Genomic DNA, 23,578 nt, shown 5'->3' with positions numbered 1-23,578 from the left:
CAGGCCTGGCTTGGAGCTCCGGCTTTGGGTGGAGTTCAGGTCGGGTTATATCTGGCACGGCCGTTCCCTCTCGCCGGCTGCAGCTGCCCGGGGTGGGGACGGCTGGGTATGCTCCGCCACTTGCACTGACTGGTGGCCCGCAGGTGCTGGGCCAGCCATTTACATAACCACGCTTGGTCTCCCCCGCCTGGCGTGCTGTCCCACCCCCTCACCTCTCACCAGGAAAAGGCTGAGGGTCTGAGAGCAGGAGCCGACTCTGAGCCCCACTGAGCTCTTTGAGTACTTTATTTCACTTCTGCGTTTCACTTTTACTGTCCCGGGTGAAATGTGCCTGTTTTTCAGCCCCCCGTGCAGTAGCAACTGGGCCCAGGATGCCTCCATCCTGGGCCGACCAAGGGTGGGGGTGAGCAGCAGGTGGACCCGGGTCTGAATCCCAGGCCTGCCCCTGGCTGGCCTGTGACCCCTGGAGCTGCCCTCCACTCCCAGCCCCCACTTAAGGGGGATGGGATGCGGGAAGGGACCCAGGGTCTGGGTTCTGATATGGCCCTGCTTCCGCTCTGCTGTGTGGCCTCAGGCAAATCCCTTCCCCTCTCTGGGCCTCTGTTCTCTGCCCCATAAGACGAAGATGTCTACAGCCACATCCTCATAATGCGGTCTCTCTGCCCCAGCCCTTGTGTTGGGTCTGGCTGGGGGCTGGGTCGGGGAAGGTGAGAAGCCTGTAGGAGCGGAGAGGCTGGAACAGTTGTATGTCCTTGAGCTTGTGTGAGGATCTCAGTGTGCGGCTAGTTTAAAATGCAGATTCTTGGGCCCTGCCAGGTGGGTGCGAGCAGGGGCCTCGTCAGGCCCAGAAGCTTCAGGAGGCATGTCTGCGTTCCCTGGGACAGGACCGAGGGAAGGCTGTGAAGACGGGCACCTGAGGCACAGAGAGGTTAGAACGCTTGCCCAGAGTTGCTCAGCAAGCAAGCGGCTGACCCAGGACCGAACAGGGGTCTTCTGGATCCAGAGTGGGGGACCTCCAGTGGACAGCGGCACTGGGCCGGCACCTGCCCCCACCGCTCTGCGGCCCCTAGGTGCCTGTGTCCCCGCAGCCTCGCTGGTGGCAGGGGCCGCAAGGAACGTGAAGGCTCAGGCTTCCCCCGGGAACAGCTCGGAGCTGAGTCCGGGTTTATATAGTGGCTCCCAAAATATCTGGCCGCCGATAGGCCAGGGCAGGCGAGGGTGCGGCTGGCCAATGCCGTGGCTTCCTGTCCTGCCAAGATGTTTCCTGCCGATAGTGGGGCCCAGTGGCCTTATCTTTGACCCCAGGGCCACTGGGAGGACAGACCCCCCCCCCAACACACATACAGAGGACAGGCTGTTCTGGACCAAACAGGAGCTGCAGGGACCCAGGAGGGGGTCAGGGCGAGCAGCCCCTGGCAGGTGGTGGGCTGTTCAGCCAACACACAAGTTTCGGGAAGGAGCACTGTGCTCGGAGTCCAACTACTCCAGAGCTGAGTTGTGAATCTGGGCTTAAATGGCTCTGTGACCCTGGGCAGTTGGGCCCCTGTCAAAATTACTCTCATCCATTAAGTGGGCATGATGGTGTCTCCAGTTTCTTGCAACACTCCCCATCCCCAGGTCCCCCAGGCTGGTCCCCTCAAGAATCCCTGTGTCTGGGGAAGACTGAGCTCAACACAGACACCCCCTAGCCTTGCACCATCCAGGCTCGGCTGGAGGGACCCAGATGTCCATCTAGGATGACTGCCTGGAGGAGGGAAGTCACAGCTGGGGCTTAACGGATCTGTAGGAGCTCCCCAGGCAGAACTCGTGGAAGGGATGACCAGGCTGAGGGAACAGTGTGAGCGAAGGCTTGAAGTCAGAAGCGCCACGCTCCCTGGTTTGCCGAGAAGAAACTCAGATTTCCAGAGGAAATGACACTGTGTTTCTGAAACCCAACTCTTCCTCCCACACCCACTGCCCAAGACCCGAGCTCCTGGAGGGGGAGACATGTCCCCTCTCCGCTGGGGCTCCGGGACCTCGGGGGCTTTCTAGATTTCAAATCGATTTTATTGTAGATTACAATGGCCTACCTTGATAACTCCACATGCTTAATTCGATGTAAGCATGATGCACTCTCTCGCCCTTCTGTGTCCTGTAAATTCACCGTACCTACACTGTTTTACAAACTGATGTGCTGAAATTAAACATTATTCTTTTCATTCACACTCGGATTCCCCTCTGTCACATCAGCTCTACTGCAGTGGCAGGAGAGGGCCTCAAGGCCCTGGTGGCTGGGGCTGGGGCTCTGACCAGAGCCACTGGGAAGGAAGAGACTGGGGTCAAAGGTGAGTCCCTGGGTGCCGGCCAGGGTCTGAGAGAGGGTCTCTGGCCCTGCTTCTGTCTTGCCCTGTGGATTCAGGGAGGCTGTCCATACCCTCGCTGCCTTCAGAGAGGCCAAGGAACCCCAAGGTGTCAGTGCCCAGGACTGTTCACTCCAAAGACCCCAGCCCCCAAGGGGGGGCTTACCCTGTCCTTCCCTCACTGGCTCAGGTCTGGGGCTTTTGTGCACAACACGGGAAGGGTCTGTGGGGAAGGAGGTGAGGGCACGTTTGGCTGGAGTCTCTTTAATGTTTTTCCAGAGATGTGAGCAAAAGGTGGAACTTTGTTCAATAAATCAGCACTGCCTCCTGGGGCCTGAGCTCCCTCCTGGTGGGAGGATGAAAACCGCGTGTCAGAGGGACTCACACGAATACACGTACGTGAATATCCACAGCAGCACGACTCACAGCAGTTGAAGGCGGAAACTGCCCAAGCGTCCATCGTCCGGGGATGGATAAACAGAACAGGCTACCAAACGGTGGAATAGTACTCAGCCATGAAAAGGGACAGAGCCCTGACACAGGCTGCAACAAGGATGAACCTTGAAAACATCAAGCTCAGTGAGAGAAGCCAGACACAGAAGGCCACGTGGACCATGATCCCATGTGTATGAAACTTCCAGAACAGGCAAATCCATGGAGAAAGCAGATTGGGGCTTCCCAGGGACTGGGGGAGGGTGACGGGGAGCGACTGCTGACAGGGTCGGGGGTCTTCTTTCAGGACGATGGAAATATCCTAGAATTAGATATTGGGAGTAGTTCACAGCTTTGCATAACGCACAAAATATCACTGAATTGTCCACTTTAAAATGGTTCATTTCAGGAGCGCCTGGGTGGCTCAGTGGGTTAAAGCCTCTGCCTTCGGCCCAGGTCATGATCTCAGGGTCCTGGGATTGAGCCCCGCATCAGGCTCTCTGCTCAGCGGGGAGCCTGCTTCCCTTCCTCTCTCTCTGCCTGCCTCTCTGCCTACTTGTGATCTCTGTCTGTTAAATAAATAAAGTATCTTTAAAAAATAATAATATAAAATGGTTCATTTCATGTGATGTGAATTTCACCTAAATTAAAAAAAAAGATTGAAAAAAATGTGTGGCAATTTCTCAGGGGTGGGTTCTGGGTAGTTTTAGACATTTTAAATGGTGAACCTTTGCACTCTCTGTTTTCTGACTTTTCTTTTTTTTTTCTTGGCTGCGGGTAGGTTGGGCCCCCGGTCACACGCAACCAGTGCTTGATGGGGAAGGCCAGTTGCTGGAGCTGGGTGGGGTCCTAGCCCTGCTCCAATAATGGCTGTGTCGACACCAGTGCCTCGGCGTGCGTCAGCTCTCCCAGCCCACTGGGGCCCCTCCTGTACTGTCCCCCAAATCCCCTTGCGGAAGCCTCTTCGAGAGGCAAGGGCCACTTGAGCCCATTTCCCACATGGTGGACTGAGGCCCAAAAGCCCAGATCCCACTCAGGTCTGGGGCCCCCTCCGTTTTATCTAGAACCCACGGCCCCTCCCTTCCCAGTGGTGTGGTAGGGGTCAAAACGGGATCACACGCCTCCACACGCACCCACTCACGTGGCCAGGCTCCTGCCGCCCAGGGCCTTCTGGGACACACTGCCAGCTGCAACCTGTTTCTCTTGGAAGGGAGCAGAGCCAGGAGTGGGATGGGAAATGCTCTCAGTGTCTGAGCGCAGGCAGAGCGGGGGGGGCCGGGCTGTGCAGGATCCGCTAAGGGGCTGGGAGTATTCTGGGCTTTGGCGGGGAGAGAGGGAGATCCTAGGCCTTGGGTCTCAGGAGCTGGGACAGACCAGTCCCTGCTGAGTGACACTGGGCATGTCCTTTCTGCTCTCTGGTCTCCGATCTCTCTGAAATGGGCTGTCTAGTGCTCACGGCCTCTCAGAGTAGATCTGAGATGGATGAATGAAACAAGTGAGGGGCTCAGCGGAGGGGAACCCCCGCTTTTCTGACAGGTAGGGACAGAGAGGGCTGTGTGGGTCTTAGATGGGATAACTGAGAAACACTGGTTTTAAAGCAAACAGCCAATCCTACGGCAGTTCCTCAAAAATTAAAAATAGAATTGCAAAAAAAAAAAAAAAATAGAATTGCAGCCGATGAATGGGTGAACAGGACGTGGTTTATCCATGGGATGGGATATTATGCAGGCTTACAAGGACGGACAGTCTGACACAGGCGACAGTGTGGGTGCACCTGGACAGCTTGAGCTGCCTGAAATCATGTCACAAAATCACGTCACGAAATCATGTCACGAAAGGACAAATATGTATGACTGCCCTTACTGGGGGTCCCTGGAGTCATCTGCTTTGGAGACCATCGATGGCAGGCACCAGGGGTTGGGGGAGCGGGCGGGGACTTCGTGTTTGATGGGCACAGGTTTCAGTTTGGGAAGATGACCCAGTTCCGGAGATGGATGGTGGTGAAGGATGCACAACGGCGCACTGGTACTTCATGACCCTGGAGTCTGCGCTTGAAGATGGTGACTCTTAGCTTGTGTACTTCACACAATTAAAAAAAAAGAGGAACCAGACTGATGATCCTTTCCATTGGAACTGATGTGGGCTCAGACTGCTCTAGAGGAAGTTGCTGGGGTGTCCCTCTGACTAGAGGATTCCCCAGCCCCCTGGCAAGCTCCAGCTCAACTTGCAAAAAACCCATTACTAATGCCTCCTCCTCCAGGCAGCCCTCCCTGATTTCCTGGGTCGATTCTAGCTCTGCCACTGGGCGCCCCCAGCCCTTCCTCTTGCTCACCCCTGACCCTTCGAAGCTGGAACGTCTGTCTATCTCTGTCAAGGAGTAAGGCCAGGCTGGGGTCAGGAGTTGGGGAGGAGGGAGCCCTGCTTGGAGGGTAGGAGAGTAGAGCAGCAGCAAGGGAAGGAACACTTAGGGGACCAAGACCCCTTTGCTCAGTAGGCACTGTTGACTCCCCTGCCCACACCTGCTGTGTGGCCCAAGGAGACCCCCGTGTGTTGGACCAAGCATGTTATGCCTCGTGTGGCCAGGACTAGGCAGGGGCTGAGGGGCAGAGAGGGATGTGTGACTGACTCAGAGACACTTGAACCCGGCCTGGCCCTGAGTGGGAAGCTGGGGGCCCTGCGGGGAGAAGCGGGAGGGGCTGATATGACTGTCCTTCCAGAGGCCAGTTTTGAAAGCAAGCTTGTGTGTCTGTGCGTTGTATCCATGTCTGTTACGTGTTTCTTTGTCTTTGTGTTGTAGGCAACTCATGGGGATGTACATTTTTCTGTGTGTGTATGTGCTGCTGTGTAGCTGTGTTGTGTGCCTCCCTGCGTGCACGTTGCTCCCATGGGTGCCCACGTGTCTATGTGGCAATTTTGAGGAACCGAATCCCCTGGTCGGATGTGTTTGCTGCCCAGAGGGTGTGGGAGGCTCCCCCAGGCCACCCCACATCCCGCTGTCCACAAGCCTTCCCGGCTCTCTGGCCACACCCCGAATCTGACCTCTCTTCTCCATCGCCCTTGGCCCCTGGCCCCCGACCTCCCTCCTGCCTGAGCTCTCCTTTCTCCCATCAACTGCCAGGGGAAGCTGTGAAAACCAAAACCCTCTTTGGCTCCAACCCCGGACTCCAAGTCTCAGCCCTCCCCTCTGCCCAAGCCTCAGTCTCCACAGGGAGTACGTGCCAGGGCCGGGCCTTTTGTACCCCATCAGCCCCCACATTCAGGAGCGTGGAGATAACTGTTACTCCCACCCTGCTGTACCCCAGGGGAGGGGTTTTGTCTGGTCTAGTTGCCTCCCTGCATTATGAACCAGACTCAGTATACAGCAGGTGCTCAATAAATACCTGAATGAATGAAGGTGAGGGAGGGGCTGGAGAGGGCAGAGGAGTCAGGTGGGGTGAGGACTTGCCTGTGGGTCTGAGCCTGGTCAGGGGACAAAGGCCGGGGAGTTGGTGAAACGCCATGAGCCGGGCCCCTCATGGTCTAAGGAGCCTCCCTTTGGTGGCCGATGGAAGCATTGAGTGCCAACAGGCAGGGCTGGGGGGTGGGGTGGGAGCTGTCAGAAGCTGGGCTCATCCAATGCAGGGACTCAAGCTGGGTGAGGTGGGAAGGGAGGGGAGAAGCGGGCCAGTGGGTGGGGAGGTGAGATTCAGGAGGTGGAAAGAGCAGGAGCAGCGCTGATTGATATGGGGGAAGGTGAGCCTCGGTTTCCCGTTCGTGCCGTGGAACAGCCGGGCCGGGCTCACTGAAGCAGGAGAAGTCCCTCAGAGTGAGGAGGAGGAGCAGGGTGCCAGGAAAGACACCGAGTTCTTCTGGGGACCCGGCTGCCTGTGGTCTCTCCTGGGAGGCCGGAGGACCTGAAACCATCCTCGTTTCAAGGTCGAGAGGAGAAAGGATCCACCCGCGGGACGGGGAAGGAGCCGTGGGAGGAAACCACGGGAGGAGGTGGTGGCTCAGAAGCCAAGGGCAGAGGGGGCGGCTCAACAAAGGGGGTGCGGTTGGCACCCCACTGGGTTTACATCAGTGGAGCCGGATTGCAGTGCGGTCAGAACATGCGTGAACCCCAGCACCCGCAGCAGGGCTGCCGCGGAAAAGGCTGGTAACACTGAGTGCTGGTGAGGAGATGGAGCAAGCCTAGTCCCAGTCCCCAAGTCCCCGCCCCGACGACATAGCTGAATCTCACCGGCACAGAGCCGAGCAGCAGCAGCCAGATCCGGAACAGGACATGCTGTGGGATTCCGTTTGTCTGGATTCAGGAACAGGGGAGACCGAGCGATGGGGATGGCTGACAGCACCTGGCTCGCTCAGGGAGCTCGGGAGGGAGCCTGCTGTGTGCGGCACGGGGTGAGGGGTGGGTGGGGTATTCTCTGTCAACCTGAACGCATGGAGGTAAACACGCGTCAGGCTTCATACAAGATGGGAGCATCAGGCACATCTTGTTGCCTGTTTAATCTCAATCCGAAAGTGAATATACAGACTCACTTAAACGAAAAACGATTGGGTAGACTTTAAATACACCAACTATCGGTAGCATTAAAAGTGTGTGGGTGAGCACCTGGGTGGCTCAGTCCTTAAGTGTCTGCCTTCGGCTCAGATTATGATCTCAGGGTCCTGGGATCGAGCCCTCCATCGGGCTCTGCCCTCAGCGCAAAGTCTGCTTGTTCCTCTCCCTCTGCTCCTCCCCCTGCCTCCCCTCTCTCTCTCAAATAAATAAATAAAACCTTAAAAAGAAAGTGTGTTGGTGTGTGGATGTGAAGCACTGTGTAGTCGCTGGGTGGGGGGTGGGGGTGGGGTCTGGCTGGCTGGGGTCACTAGGAGGAGGGGCCGTGGTCAGTGAGGGTGGAGCGGGGGGCTGATGGGAGAGGCAGGTGGGTGCAGAGGAAAGAGTTCATCCAAAAAAACTTGCCAGAAATTTCCAGGCATGGTATTCCCAGGTGCCATGATCTTTTAACCTTATAAAAATCAGGGATCTCCCTCAAAAATTAAGCCCAAATTACCATATAATCAGCAATTTCCATCCCAAGTATATATCCCAAAGGTGGGGACACAAACCGATTTTTTACACCATGTTCATGGCAGCCCTAGTCACGGTCGCTGGAAGGTGGACACAGTGCACGTGTCCCTCAGGGGATGGGCAGGTGAACAAACATGGCAGGTCCACACAGCGGTGTATCACTCAGCCACAGAAAGCCCTGACACGTGCTACAATATGCATGAACCTCAAGGACCTCAAGGACCTCTGGGTGACAGAAGTGGGTCCCAAAACACAAATACCATATGATTCCACTTACACGAAGTGTCCCGTGGAGGGAAAGCTGCAGAGGCAGAAAGAAGATTGGCCGCTGCTGGGGAGCAGGGGGAGGAGGATGGGGAGGGACTGCTCATGGAACCAGGTTTCCTTGTGGGGTGATAGAATGTTCTGGAATGAGATAGAGGTGGTGGTTGCATAATATCGTGAATGCCCTAAATGCCACAGAATTGCTCACTTTAAAACAGTGAACTGTATGTCATGTGAACTTCACCTCAGCTGAAAAACGATGACAGATCGGTACCGCCGTGGTCTTCGAGCCTTCTAAAAGGATCGTGGCCCCTAGAGAGGGCGACCCAAGAGCTCCCACCTCATTGACAGCAACCTGAAACTTCCTTCTTCAAGAGATTTTTTTCTTCTAACCAATTACCCTGCAGAAGCCCCAGCATGGATGTGGAAACAGCCCCAGAGAGGGCAAGGAGCCTGTTCGAGGTCACACAGCAAGGGGAGCTGGTCTGTGGGTCTCAGTTTTGGTCTGGGGATCCTGGGAAAGCCTGGGTGAGGGACAGACCCAGTTCCCTATTTGTTGAATAGGGAGCTGGAAGAAAGTAGGTGAGGGTCACCCTGCCTTCTCTCTCCCCAGTCCTCCTTCCCCACCCCAGAGGGCAGCTAGAGCAGGTGGGTGGGTAGCACTGGGAATAGGGGACTGCTCTGGGCTGTCTTTGTGCCTCAGTTCCCCCTGTATACCGTGGGGACTGCAGGGCTCAGGCAGGGACTGGGCAACCTGAGTGGAGGTTCCCTGATTTGGGGAGGGTCAGCCTGACCCCTGGCTGGTCATGAGTTGGTCCTTCTAGCCAGGACAGAGTGGCCAGTGGGGACCAGAGTCCCCACCCCAAGGTCAGGGCTCCCAGTCCCCCCAACCCCCCATCTGCAGCTTCCCTAGCTTCTTCCAGAGGGTCTGAGAAGGCTTCCCTGGGCCATCGGGACACATTCACAACCCGTAATCTTTCTGTGACCTTTCCAAGCCTCCGTCTGCACATCTGTCACAGGCAGGCTGCAGTGAGAACTCCAGGAGGGCTACGAGGGGACTGGGGCGCCCCTGGGTTCAGAGAGGGTCGGTCTGTCCTGCCTACCTCTCCCAGTGGCCCAGTCCTAAATTTGATTTATGACATCTAGGCGCCCCCTTGTGGTGATGACTGGCAGAACCTGTGGGCGTGTCCGCAGATCCCTGTCCCAGCCAGGACAGCTGGGTGCCCCCTGGGGATACTGCCATGACAAACCAGACAGGGGACCCTGCCTTTGGGTGCCTTCTAAGGCAGATGGGGCGCACAGAAGAATGTGGGACAAAGGACAAGCTGGAGTGGCAGGGGGAATGTGCCATTTGAGTTGACGTGTCGCTGTCAAGAAGGCAGCCAAGAGAAGGGGGCACCGGGAGAGGGACCTGCATGTACAAAGGGTGCAGGGGAGACAAGCTTGGGGCAAAGAGGCAGGAGTGGCAGGAGCAGAGGGAAGGAGGGTATGCATTGGAAGCCAGAGCCAGGACTGGGCTGGACCTGCAGGAGGAGGGGTTTTATTCTTGAGGGCACTGGGGAGCCATAATAGGATTTTGAGCAGGGGAGAAACATGATCTGAATTGCGACCTTTATTAAGAGCCATCTTAGGCCATCACAAAAACACGGGTGCTAATTTAACAAATATTTGTTTGTGCACCTGACCAGAGGGAATGAATGTGACAGATGGAGTGGAGGCATGCGGTCTCCAGCTGTCGCTCTCCTGCCCCAGAGCAGACGGCTGTCTAGAACTGGGAGTCAGTCCTTCCTTCATGGGCTTTACACTTTACTGTGTACTGTATTGGCCAAAGGCAACAGGATTTATGTGATTTTAGGCTTTATATAAATATAACAGGACAACATCCTCCTGTAATTTGTTGATTTCGTTAAGATCATTCATATTTTTAACTATTAGTATTTTTATTTTTAAAGCTTTGAAGAACTGAGGTGTGACACACAAACACAAAAGTGAAATGTATAAAGTGCACGTGTGCTAGATGTCCATCTCGGTGTGTGTTATCTATGTGCACACGAGTGGGAGTGGCACCCAGGTCAAAATGTAGGACCTTCCCATCCTTCCAGAAGGTTCCATCCGGTCTGCTGCTCCCAGGAGTAGATGCTTCCGTGCTTGCCCATGCTCTGTTCTGCGGAGGTGGGGAGTGGACCTCTGTGGCTTTTCATCGCTGTGTCCTATGGGGTTGAGTGGGGCTCCCACCATGTGTGTTCCCAGTGTGGGGCTCCCGTGAGTCAGGCTGACGTGAGCATTCGTGTCCATGTGTTTTCGGGGACTCACGTGCTCACTTCTCTTGGACAGATGCCCAGGGGTGGAACTGGGGGGTTGCAGGCTGCATGAAAGTTCAGCTTTGGTGGGAACCACTGAGCGGAGCTGCGGCTGTGGCCGAGTCAGCACACCCAGCCCTGGCCAAAATACTCCCAAATTTAAGTGGGTGACCCTGTTCTATTCACCATTCTGAGTGAGCAGAATATTCGCCTGGATGGACACTCAGCTGCTCTGCCCTCCTCTTGGCTGTGCTTGGGCCGTGCCCCACTGCCCATTCTTACAGCGCTGTTGGGAGTCTTCTGGAATGTTAGTGCCTGTGCCAGGCGGGATGCAGGGGTGTGATGGAACTTAGACCAGGGCAGCAGGACAGAGATGACAGTGTTGCTTTCACTAACCCCTAAGTGAGATTCAGCATCTCCCAGGGGCACTTGTCACATCACGGGGGCTTTGCTAGAGAAAGCCACCAACCAACCCCCCCTTCCCTGCTTGTCTGCTACTAGAGGGCACTTTCTGATGCTTGGTGGGAAATGGGATCGTTTGTAGTGCGTTTGTAGTAGGGAAGCTGCTCCCTCCTATTGCTGTGCTTGTTTCCATTAGGGACGTCTGTTGTGGCAACACTTCTTTCTCAAACTTACGGACATGATATGGTTTGGTGGTGGGATGAGTTACAGGGATTGAGTGGCTTCTGAGGAACCCATTCATGTTCCTGGAATCAACCCTGCTTAGTCACAGCATGTGGTACCATTCACCCGCTGCTCCATCCCGGTTGCTAATATTTTGTCTAGGAGTTTTGTTTTGTTATTCATAAGTAAGTTTCACCCATGGTTTCTTTTTTTAAAACTAACATATAATGTATTATTTGTTTCAGGGGTACAGGTCTGTGATTCATCAGTCTTACACAACTCACAGTGCTCATCATAGCACATATCCTCCCTGATGGCCATCACCCAGCCATCCCATCTCTCCTCCCCACCCTCCAACAACCCTCAGTTTGTTTCGTGAGACTAAGAGTCTCTTATGGTTTGTCTCCTTCTCTGGTTTCATCTCGTTTCATTTTGCCCTCCCTTCCCCTACGATCCTCTGTCTTATTTCTCAAATTCCTCATATCAGTGAGATCATATAATAATTGTCTTTCTCTGATTGACTTATTTCACTTAGCATAATACCCTCTAGTTTCATCTATGTCATTGCAAATGGCAAGATTTCATATTTTTTGCTGGCTGCATAATGTTCACACACACACACACACACACACACACACACATATCACATCTTCTTTATCCATTCATCAGTTGATAGACATCTAGGTTCTTTCCATAGTTTGGCTATTGTGGACATTGCTGCTATAAACATTCGGGTGCATGTGCCCCTTCAGATCACTATATTTGTATCTTTAGGGTAAATACCCAGTAATGCAATTGCTGGGTCATAGGGTAGCTCTATTTTCAACTTTTTGAGGAACCTCCATGCTGTTTTCCAGAGTGGCTGCACCAGCTTGCATTCCCACCAACAGTGTAGGAGGGTTCCCCTTTCTCCACATCCTCGCCAACACCTGTCTTTTCCTGACTTGTTAATTTTAGCCATTCTGACTGGTGTGAGGTCGTATCTCATTGAGGTTTTGATTTGTATTTCCCTGATGCTGAGTGATGTGGAGCACTTTTTCATGTCTCTGTCGACCACTTGGATGTGTTCTTTGCAGAAATGTCTGTTCATGTCTTCTGCCCATTTCTTGATTGGATTATTTGTTCTTTGGGTATTGAGTTTGGTAAGTTCTTTATAGATTTTGGATACTAGCCTTTTATCTGATATGTCATTTACAAATATCTTCTCCCATTCTGTCAGTTGTCTTTTGGTTTTGTTAACTGTTTCCTTTGCTGTGCAAAAGCTTTTGATCTTGATGAAGTCTCAATAGTTCATTTTTGACCTTGCTTCCCTTGTCTTTGGCAATGTTTCTAGAAAGAAGTTGCTGTGGCTGAAGTCAAAGAGTTTGCCGTCTGTGTTCTCCTCAAGGATGTTGATGGATTCCTGTCTCACATTGAGGTCTTCCATCCATCTTGAGTCTATTTTTGTGTGTGGTGTAAGGAAATGGCCTAGTTTCATTTTTCTGCATGTGACTGTCCAATTTTCCCAACACCATTTGTTGAAGAGGCTGTCTTTTTTCCATTGGACATTCTTTCCTGCTTTGTCGAAGATTAGTTGACCATAGAGTTGAGGGTCCATTTCTGGGCTCTCTATTCAGTTTCATTGATCTATGTGTCTGTGTTTGTCCAGTACCATACTGTCTTGATGATTACAGCTTTGTAATAGAGCCTGAAGTCTGGAATTGTGATGCCGCCAGCTTTGGTTTTCTTTATTTGTTCTTCCAATCCATGAGCATGGAACATTTTTCCATTTGTGTCTTCCTCAATTTCTTTCATGAGTATTCTATAGTTTTCTGAGTACATATCTTTTGCCTCCTTGGTTATATTTATTCCTAGGTATCTTACGGTTTCGGGGACAATTGTAAATTGTCTCCTTAATTGACTCCTTAATTTCTCTTTCTTCTGTCTTGTTGTTGGTGTACAGAAATGCAACTGATTTCTGTGAATTGATTTTTATATCCTGAATTCTTGTATGAGTTCTAGCAGTTTTGGGGGGAGTCTTTTTGGTTATCCACATATCATCTGCAAAGAGTGAGAGTTTGACTTTTTTGCCAATTTGGATGTCTTTAATTTCTTTTTGTTTTCTGATTGCTGAGGCTAGGATTTCTAGTACTATGTTGAATAGCAGTGGTGATAGTGGACATCCCTGCCATGTTCCTGACCCTAGGGGAAAAGCTCTCAGTTTTTCCCCATTGAGAATGATATTCGCTGTGGGTTTTTCATAGATGGCTTTTATGATATTGAGGTATGTGCTGTCTATCCCCACACTGTGAAAAGTTTTGATCAAGTAAGGATGCTGTACTTTGTCAAATGCCTTTTCTGCATCTTTTGAGAGTATCATATGGTTCTTGTTCTTTCTTTTATTCATGTAGTGTATCACACTGATGGATTTGTGGATGTTGAACAAAACTTGCAGCCCAGGAATAAATCCCACTTGGTCACAGTGAATAATCTTTTTAATGTACTGTTGGATCCTATTCCCTAGTATTTTGGTGAGAATTTCTGCATCCATGTTCATCAGAAATAGTGATCTGTAATTCTCCTTTTTGATGGAATCTGTGTCTGGTTTTGGAATCAAGGTAATGCTGGCCTCATAAAATGAGTTTGGAAGTTTTCCTTCCATGTCTATTTTTTGGAACAGTTTCAGAAGAATAGGTATTAATCCTTTTTTAAATGTCTGGTTGGGGGGGAGGAGTCAAGATGGTGGAGAAGTAGAAGGCTGAGATGACATCAGGTAGCAGGAGATCAGCTAGATAGCTTATCAAACCATTCCAAACACCTACAAGTCCAACAGGAGGTTGAAGAGAAGAAGAGCAACAATTCTAGAAACAGAAAATCAACCACTTTCTGAAAGGTAGGAATGGCGGAGAAGTGAATCCAAAGCGATGGGAGGATAGCCTGCAGGGGGGAGGGGCCAGCTCCCGGCAAGCAGCAGAGCAACGGAGCACAAAATCAGAACTTTAAAAAAAGTCTGCTCCACTGAGGGACATTGCTCCAGAGGCTAAGCCGGGGTGAAGCCCATGCGGGGACAGTGTGGCCTCAGGTCCCACGAGGTCACAGAAGGATTGGGGCTGTCTGAGTGTCACAGAGCTCGCAGGTATTAGAGCAGGGAAGCCGGCTACAGAGACGGAGCAGAGGAGCGAGCTCTCAACTCGGGCTTACCTTAAATCGTGATCCGTGGCAGAGGCCACTGCTGTGTTATTAGGGACTCCACAAGATCCAGGGAGACCCCCCTGGAAATGCTCAGGGATCTGTGCGGCTCAGAAACTCCAGGCAGGGGTGTGTGCCAGAGACCGCCTGGTCACAGGCTGGGTGAGCTCGGAGTGTGGGCAGAGGCCAGGGAGATGGGAGTGATTGAGCGCTTTTCTCTGAGGGTGCACTGAGGCACGGGGCCCCAAGCTCTCCGGGCTGGAGACTGGGAGGCCGCCATTTTCATTCCCGTCCTCCAGAACTCTATGGAAAGCATTCAGGGAACAAAAGCTCACAAAAGCGAACCCAAGCGGATTACTTAGCTGGCCCCTGGTAAGAGCACTGCAATTCCACCTCCAGCAAAGACATCTGAGAATCACTACAACAGGCCCCTCCCCCAGAAGATCAACAAGAAATCCAGCCAAGACCAAGTTCACTTACCAGGGAGAACAGCGGAATTCCAGAGGAGGAGAAAGCAAAGCATGGGATACATAGCTTTCTCCCCATGATTCTTTAGTCTTGCAAAGTTAATTTTTTTTAATTTTATTTTTTCTTCTGCTAATTTTTAAAAATTTTTACCCTTTCCTCTTTTAACATTTTTAACTAGTTTATCTTAACAATATCTTTCATTTAAAAAAATCTTTTTTGAAACTTCATTATTATAGTCATATTTTATCCTTCATTGTATCTAACTTTATCTTTTGTATACACATAGGCTTTTTTCTTCTAAAAAAATTTGGGGTACAACTTCTTCTAATAGATCTAAATACACCCTAAATCTAGCACAGGGCTTTGTTCTAGCCTCCAGCCTGAGCAAATTCTCTCCACTTTCTTTTTCTTTATTCTCCCAACCAACTTATCTTATCAACTCCTTTTTTAGAAATTTTTAAAAAAAATTTTCATCTTTATAGTCATATTCCATCCCTTCATTATGTTTACCCTTATATGTGGTTTTCATTCTTTAAAGTTTTGGGAGGTAGTTTCTTCTAAAAGACCAAAATACTCCCAAAATTAAGTGGGTGACCCTGTTCTATTCACCAGTCTAATACATATTTTTTTTCTTTTTTTTATTTTTTCTTAATTTGTTTTCTTTTAAAAAAATTTTTTTTCTGAACTTCTTTTTACCCCCTTTCTTCCCCCCACAATTTGGGGCCTCTTCTGATTTGGTTAAAGCACATTTTCCTGGGATCTTTGCCACCCTTTTAGTATTTTATTTGCTCCTTCATATATTCTTACCTGGATAAAATGACAAGGTGGAAAAATTCACCACAAAAAAAAAAAAAAAAAAAAAAAAAAACAGAACAAGAGGCAGCACCAAAGGCTAGGGACCTAATCAATATGGACATTGGTAATATGTCAGATCTAGAGTTCAGAATGACGATTCTCAAGGTGCTAGCCAGGCTCAAAAAAGGCATGGAAGATATTAGAGAAACCTGTCTGGAGAAATAAAAGAACTAAAATCTAACCAAGTTGAAATTTAAAAAGCTATTAATGAGGTGCAATAAAAAATGGAGGCTGTAACTACTAGGATAAATGAGGCAGAAGAGAGAATTAGTGATATAGAAGACCAAATGACAGAGAACAAAGAAGCTGAGCAAAAGAGAGACAAAGAACTACTGGACCACAAGGGGAGAATTCAAGAGATAAGTGATACCGTAAGATGAAACAACATTAGAAGAATTGGGATTCCAGAAGAAGAAGAAAGAGAGATGGGAGCAGAAGGTATGTTGGAGAGAATTATTGTAGAGAATTTCCCTAATATGGCAAAGGGAACAAGCATCAAAATCCAGGAGGTGCAGAGAACCCCCCTCAAAATCAATAAGAATAGGTCCACACCCTGTCATCTAATAGTAAAATTTACAAGTCTTAGCAAAAAAGAGAAAATCCTAAAAGCAGCCCGGGACAAGAAGTCTGTAACATACAATGGTAAAAATATTAGATTGGCAGCAGACTTATCCACAGAGACCTGGCAGGCCAGAAAGAACTGGCATGATATATTCAGAGCACTAAACGAGAAAACATGCAGCCAAGAATACTATACCCAGCTAGGCTATCATTGAAAATAGAAGGAAAGGGGGACCTGGGTGGCTCAGTGGGTTAAAGCCTCTGCCTTCAGCTCGGGTCATGGTCCCAGGGTCCTGGGATCGAGCCCCATGTTGGGATCTCTGCTCCGAGGGGAGCCTGCTTTCTCCTCTCTCTCTGCCTGCCTCTCTGCCTGCTTGTGATTTCTGTCTGTCAAATTAAAACAAACAAACAAACAAACAAAAAAACTTAAAAAAAAAAAAGAAGAAGAGAGATAAAAAGCTTCCAGGACAAACAAAAGCTAAAAGAATTTGCAAACACCAAACCAGCTCTACAGGGAATATTGAAAGGAGTCCTCTAAGCAAAGAGATAGCCTAAAAGTAGTAGATCAGAAAGGAACAGAGACAATATACAGTAATAGTCACCTTACAGGCAATATAATGGCACTAAATTCATATCTCTCAATAGTTACCCTCAATGTAAATGGGCTAAATGCTCCAATCAAAAGACACAGGGTATCAGAAAGGATAAAAAAAAAAAAACATCAATATGCTGTCTACAAGAAACTCATTTTAGACCCTAAGACACCTCCAGATTTAAAGTGAGGGGGTGGAGGGGCGCCTGGGTGGCTCAGTTGGTTAAGCAACTGCCTTTGTCTCAGGTCATGGTCCCAGAGTCCTGGGATCGAGTCCCATATTGGGCTCCCAGCTCGAGTCTGCTTCTCCCTCTGACCTCCCCTCATGCTCTCTCTCACTCTGTCTCTCTCTCTTTCTCAAAATAAATAAATAAAAATCTTTTTTAAAAAAAGTGAGGGGGTGGAAAACAATTTACCATGCTAATGGACATCAAAAGAAAGCTGGGGTGGCAATCCTTATATCAGACAAATTAGATTGTAAACCAAAGACTATAATAAGAGATGAGGAAGGACACTATATCATACTTAAAGGGTCTGTCCAACAAGAAGATCTAACAATTTTAAATATCTATGCCCCTAACATGGGAGCAGCCAACTATATAAACCAATTAATAACAAAATCAAAGAAACACATTGACAATAATACAATAGTAGTAGGGGACTTTAACACTCCCCTCACTGAAATGGACAGATAATCCAAGCAAATGTCAACAAGGAAATAAAGGCTTTAAATGACACACTGGACCAGATGGACATCACAGATATATTCAGAACATTCCATCCCAAAGCAACAGAATACACATTCTTCTCTAGTGCACAAGGAACATTCTCCAGAATAGATCACATCCTGGGTCATAAATCAGGTCTCAACCGGTATCAAAAGATTGGGATCATTCCCTGCATATTTTCAGAACACAATGCTCTGAAGCTAGAAATCAATCACAAGAGGAAATTTGGAAAGACCTCAAATACATGGAGACTAAAGAGCATCCTTTTAAAGAATGAATGGGTCAACCAGGAAATTAAAGAAGAATTGAAAAAAATCGTGGAAACAAATAATAATGAAAACACAACAGTTCAAAATCCATGGAACACAGCAAAGGCAGTCCTGAGAATAAAATATGTAGAGATACAAGCCTTTCTCAAGAAACAAGAAAGGTCTCAAATACACAACCTAACCCTACACCTAAAGGAGCTGGAGAAAGAACAACAAAGAATGCCTAAACCCAGCAGGAGAAGAGAAATCATAAAGATCAGAGCAGAAATCAATGAAATAGAAACCAAAAAATAAACAATAGAACAAACCAATGAAACTAGGAGCTGGTTCTTTGAAAGAATTAATAAGATTGATAAACCCCTGGCCAGACTTACCAAAAAGAAAAGAGAAAGGACCCAAATAAATAAAGTCATGAATGAAAGAGGAGAGACCACAACCAACACTAAAGAAATACAAACAATTATAATAACATATTATGAGCACCTCTACGCCAACAAATTTGACAATCTGGAAGAAATGGATGTATTCCTAGAGACATATAAACTACCACAACTGAACCAGGAAGAAATAGAAAACCTGAACAGACCCATAACCAGTAAGGAGATTGAAGCAGTCATCAAAAATCTCCAAACAAACAAAAGCCCAGGGCCAGATGGCTTCCCAGGGGAATTCTACCAAACATTTGAAGAAGAATTAATTCCTACTCTCCTGAAACTGTTCCAAAACATAGAAATGGAAGGAAAACTTCCAAACTCATTTTATGAGGCCAGCATCACCTTGATCCCAAAACCAGACAAGGATCCCATCAAAAAAGAGAATTACAGACTAATATCCTTGATGAACACAGATACAAAAATTCTCACCAAAATACTAGCCAATAGGATACAACAGTACATTAAAAGGATTATTCACCACAACCAAGTAGGATTTATTCCAGGGCTGCAAGTTTGGTTCAACATCTGCAAATCAATCAAAGTGATACAATACATTAATAAAAGAAAGAACAAGAACCATATGATACTCTTAATAGATGCTGAAAAAGCATTTGACAAAGTACAACATCCCTTCCTGATCAAAACTCTTCAAAGTGTAGGGATAGAGGGCACATACCTCAATATCATCAAAGCCATCTATGAAAAATCCACCGCAAATATCATTCTCAATGGAGAAAAACTGAAAGCTTTTCCCCTAAGGTCAAGAACACGACAGGGATGCCCATTATCACCACTGCTATTCGACATAGTACTAAAAGTCCTAGCCTCAGCAATCAGACAACAAAAAGAAATTAAAGCCATCCAAATTGGCAAAGAAGAATTCAAACTATCACTCTTTGCAGATTATATGATACTCTATGTGGAAAACCCAAAAGACTCCACTCCAAAACTGCTAGAACTTGTACATGAATTCAGTAAAGTGTCAGGATATAAAATCAATTCACAGAAATCAGTTGCATTTCTTTACACCAACAGCAAGAGGGAAGAAAGAGAAATTAAGGAGTCAATCCCATTTACAATTGCACCCAAAACCATAAGATACCTATGAATAAAACTAACCAAAGAGGCAAAGAATCTATACTCAGAAAACTATAAAGTACTCATGAAAGAAATTGAGGAAGACACAAAGAAATGGAAAAATGTTCCATGCTCATGGATTGGAAGAACAAATATTGTGAAAATGTCTATGCTACCTAAAGCAATCTACACATTTAATGCGATCTCTATCAAAATCCCATTTTTTTCAAAGAAATGGAACAAATAATCCTAAAATTTATATGGAACCAGAAAAGACCTCAAATAGCCAGAGGAATGTTGAAAAAGAAAGCCAAAGTTGGTGGCATCACAATTCCAGACTTCAGGCTCTGTTACAAAGCTGTCATCATCAAGACAGTATGGTACTGGCACAAAAATGGACACATAGATCAATGGAACAGAATAGAGAATCCAGAAATAGACCCTCAACTCTATGGTCAACTAATCTTCGACAAAGCAGGAAAGAATGTCCAATGGAAAAAAGACAGCCTCTTCAACAAATGGTGTTGGGAAAATTGGACAGCCACATGCAGAAAAATGAAACTGGACAATTCCCTTATAACACACACGAGAATAGACTCAAAATAGATGAAGAACCTCAATGTGAGAAAGGAATCCATCAAAATCCTTGAGGAGAACACAGGCAGCAACCTCTTTGACCTCAGCCGCAGCAGCTTCTTCCTAGGAACATCGCTAAAGGCAAGGGAAGCACGGGCAAAAATGAACTATTGGGACTTCATCAAGATCAAAAGCTTTTGCACAGCAAAGGAAACAGTTAACAAAACCAAAAGACAACTGACAGAATGGGAGAAGATATTTGTAAATGACATATCAGATAAAAGGCTAGTATCCAAAATCTATAAAGAACTTACCAAACTCAATACCCAAAGAACAAATAATCCAATCAAGAAATGGGCAGAAGACATGAACAGACATTTCTGCAAAGAACACATCCAAGTGGTCGACAGAGACATGAAAAAGTGCTCCACATCACTCAGCATCAGGGAAATACAAATCAAAACCTCAATGAGATACGACCTCACACCAGTCAGAATGGCTAAAATTAACAAGTCAGGAAAAGACAGGTGTTGGCGAGGATGTGGAGAAAGGGGAACCCTCCTACACTGTTGGTGGGAATGCAAGCTGGTGCAGCCACTCTGGAAAACAGCATGGAGGTTCCTCAAAAAGTTGAAAATAGAGCTACCCTATGACCCAGCAATTGCATTACTGGGTATTTACCCTAAAGATACAAATATAGTGATCTGAAGGGGCACATGCACCTGAATGTTTATAGCAGCAATGTCCACAGTAGCTAAACTATGGAAAGAACCTAGATGTCCATCAACAGATGAATGGATAAAGGAGACGTGATATATATATATAGAATGGAATACTATGCAGCCATCAAGAGAAATGAAATCTTGCCATTTACAACAATGTGGATGGAACTAGAGGGTATTATGCTTAGCAAAATAAGTCAATTGGAGAAAGACAATTATTGTATGATCTCCCTGATATGAGGAAGTGGAGATGCAACGTGGGTGGTTTGGGGGTAGGAAAAGAATAAATGAAACAAGATGGGATTGGGAGGGAGAGAAACCATAAAAGACTCAATCTCACAAAACAAACTGAGGGTTGCCAGGAGGAGGGGCGTAGGAAGAGGGTGGTGGGGTTATGGACATTGGGGAGGGTATGTGCTATGGTGAGTGCTGTGAAGTGTGTAAACCTGGCAATTCACAGACCTGTACCCCTGGGGCTAATAATACATTATGTGTTTATAAAAATTTTTTTAAAAAATTATTAAAAATTTAAAAAAAGGAAAGAAAAAAAAAGTCTGGTTGAAGTCCCCTGGGAAGTCATTTGGCCCTGCGCGCTTATTCTTTGAGAGATTTTTGATTACTGCTTCAATTTCCTTACTGGTTATGGGTCTGTTCAGGTTTTCTATTTCTTCCTGGTTCAGTTTTGGTCATTTATATGTCTCTAGGAATGCATCCATTTCTTCCAGATTATCTAATTTGCTGGCATATAGTTGCTCATAATATGTTCTTATAATTGTATTTGGTGTTGGTTGTGATTGTTCCTTTTTCATTCATGATTTTTTTAAAATTTGGGTTCTCTCTCTCTCTCTCTCTCTTTTTTTTTTTTTTTTTTTTTTTGATAAGTCTGGCCAGGAGTTTATCAATCTTATTCTTTCAAAGAACCAGTTCTTAGTTCTGTTGATCTGTTCTACCTTCTTTTGGTTTCTGTTCCATTGTTTTCTGCCCTGATCTTTATTATTTCTCTTCTCCTGGGTTTAGGCTTTATTTGCTGTTCTTTCTCCAGCTCCTTTAGGGGTAGGATTAGGTTGTGTATTTAAGATCTTTCTTGTTTCTTGAAAATCATTGTATTGATATATACTTCCCTCTTAGGACCATCCTTGCTGCATTCCAAAGATTTTGAACAGTTGTGTTTTCATTTTCATTTGTTTCCATGAATTTTTTAAAAATTCTCCTTTAATTTCCTGGTTGACCCATTCATTCTTTTTTTTTTTTTTAAGATTTTATTTTTTTGACAGAGAGAGATCACAAGTAGGCAGAGAGGCAGGCAGAGAGAGAGAGAAAGAGAGAGGAGGAAGGAGGCTCCCTGCCTAGCAGAGAGCCCAATGTGGGACTCTATCCCAGCCCCTGAGACCATGACCCGAGCTGAAGGCAAAGGCTTAACCCACTGAGCCACCCAGGCACCCCGACCCATTCATTCTTTAGAAGGATGCCCTTTAGGCTCCATGTATTTGAGTTCTTTCCAAATTTCCTCTTGTGATTGAGTTCTAGTTTCAAAGCACTGTGGTCCAAAAATATGCAGGGAATGATTCCAATCTTTTGGTACTAGTTGAGGCCTGATTTGTGACCTGGAATGTGATCTATCCAGGAGAATGTTCCATGTGTACTAGAGAAGAATGTGTATTCCGTTGCACTGGGATGAAATGTTCTGAATATATCTGTGATGTTCATCTAGTCCAGTGTGTCATTTAAAGCCTTTATTACCTTGTTGATCTTTTGTTTAGATGATCTGTCCATTCAGTGAGGGGAGGGGGTTAAAGTCCCCTACTATTACTGTATTATTGTCGGTGTGTTTCATTGATTTTGTTATTAATTGGCTTATATAATTGGCTGCTCCTATGTTAGGGGCATAGATATTTAAAACTGCTAGATCTTCTTGTTAGGCTTTATTTGCTGTTCTTTAAGTATGATATAGTGTCCTTCCTCATCTCTTATTATAGTCTTTGGTTTACAATCTAATTTGTCTGATATAAGGATTGCCACCCCAGCTTTCTTTTGATGTCCGTTGGCATGGTAAATTGTTTTCCACCCTTCACTTTAAATCTGGAGGTGTCTTAGGGTCTAAAATGAGTTTCTTATAGACAGCATATTGATGGGTTTTGTTTTCTTATCCATTCTGATACCCTGTGTCTTTTGATTGGGGCATTTAGTGCATTTACATTGAGGGTAACTATTGAGAGATATGAATTTAGTGCCATTATATTGCCTGTAAGGTGACTATTACTGTATATTGTCTCTGTTCCTTTCTGGTCTATGTTACTTTTAGGCTCTCTCTTTGCTTAGAGGACTCCTTTCAATATTCCCTGTAGAGCTGGTTTGGTGTTTGCAAATTCTTTTAGCTTTTGTTTGTCCTGGAAGCTTTTTTTTTTTTTTTTAAAGATTTTATTTATTTATTTGACAGACAGAGATCACAAGTAGACAGAGAGGCAGGCAGAGAGAGAGAGGAGGAAGCAGGCTCCCCACGGAGCAGAGAGCCCGACACGGGGCTCGATCCCAGGGATCATGGGATCATGACCTGAGCCGAAGGCAGAGGCTTTAACCCACTGAGCCACCCAGGTGCCCCTGTCCTGGAAGCTTTTTATCTCTCCTTCTATTTTCAATGATAACCTAGCTGGATATAGTATTCTTGGCTGCATATTTTTCTTGTTTACTGCTCTGAATATATCATGCCAGTCCTTTCTGCCCTGCCATGTCTCTGTGGATAGGACTGCTGTCAATCTAATGTTTCTACCATTGTAGGTTACAGACCTCTTGTCCTGAACTGCTTTCAGAATTTTTTCTTTATCTCTGAGACTTGTAAGTTTTACTATTAGATGATGGGGTGTTGACCTCTTTTTATTGATACTGAGGGGGAGGTTCTCTGTATCTCCTGGGATTTGATGCCTCCTTCTTTCTCCAAATTAGGGAAGTTCTCTGCTAAAATCTGCTCCAACATACCTTCTACCCCTCTCTCTTTATTCTTCTTCTGGGATCCCAATTATTCTAATATTGTTTCATCTTAGGGTATCACTTATCTCTCAAATTCTCCCCCTTGTGATCCAGGAGTTGTTTATCCCTCCTTATCTCAGCTTCTTTATTCTCTA

Source organism: Enhydra lutris, unplaced genomic scaffold (genome assembly GCF_002288905.1).
Source record: "Enhydra lutris kenyoni isolate GAN:26980312 unplaced genomic scaffold, ASM228890v2 scaffoldscaffold10, whole genome shotgun sequence".
Lineage (NCBI taxonomy): Eukaryota > Metazoa > Chordata > Mammalia > Carnivora > Mustelidae > Enhydra > Enhydra lutris.
The sequence above is the reverse complement of the archived record's forward strand: the minus strand, read 5'-3'. Positions refer to the sequence as shown.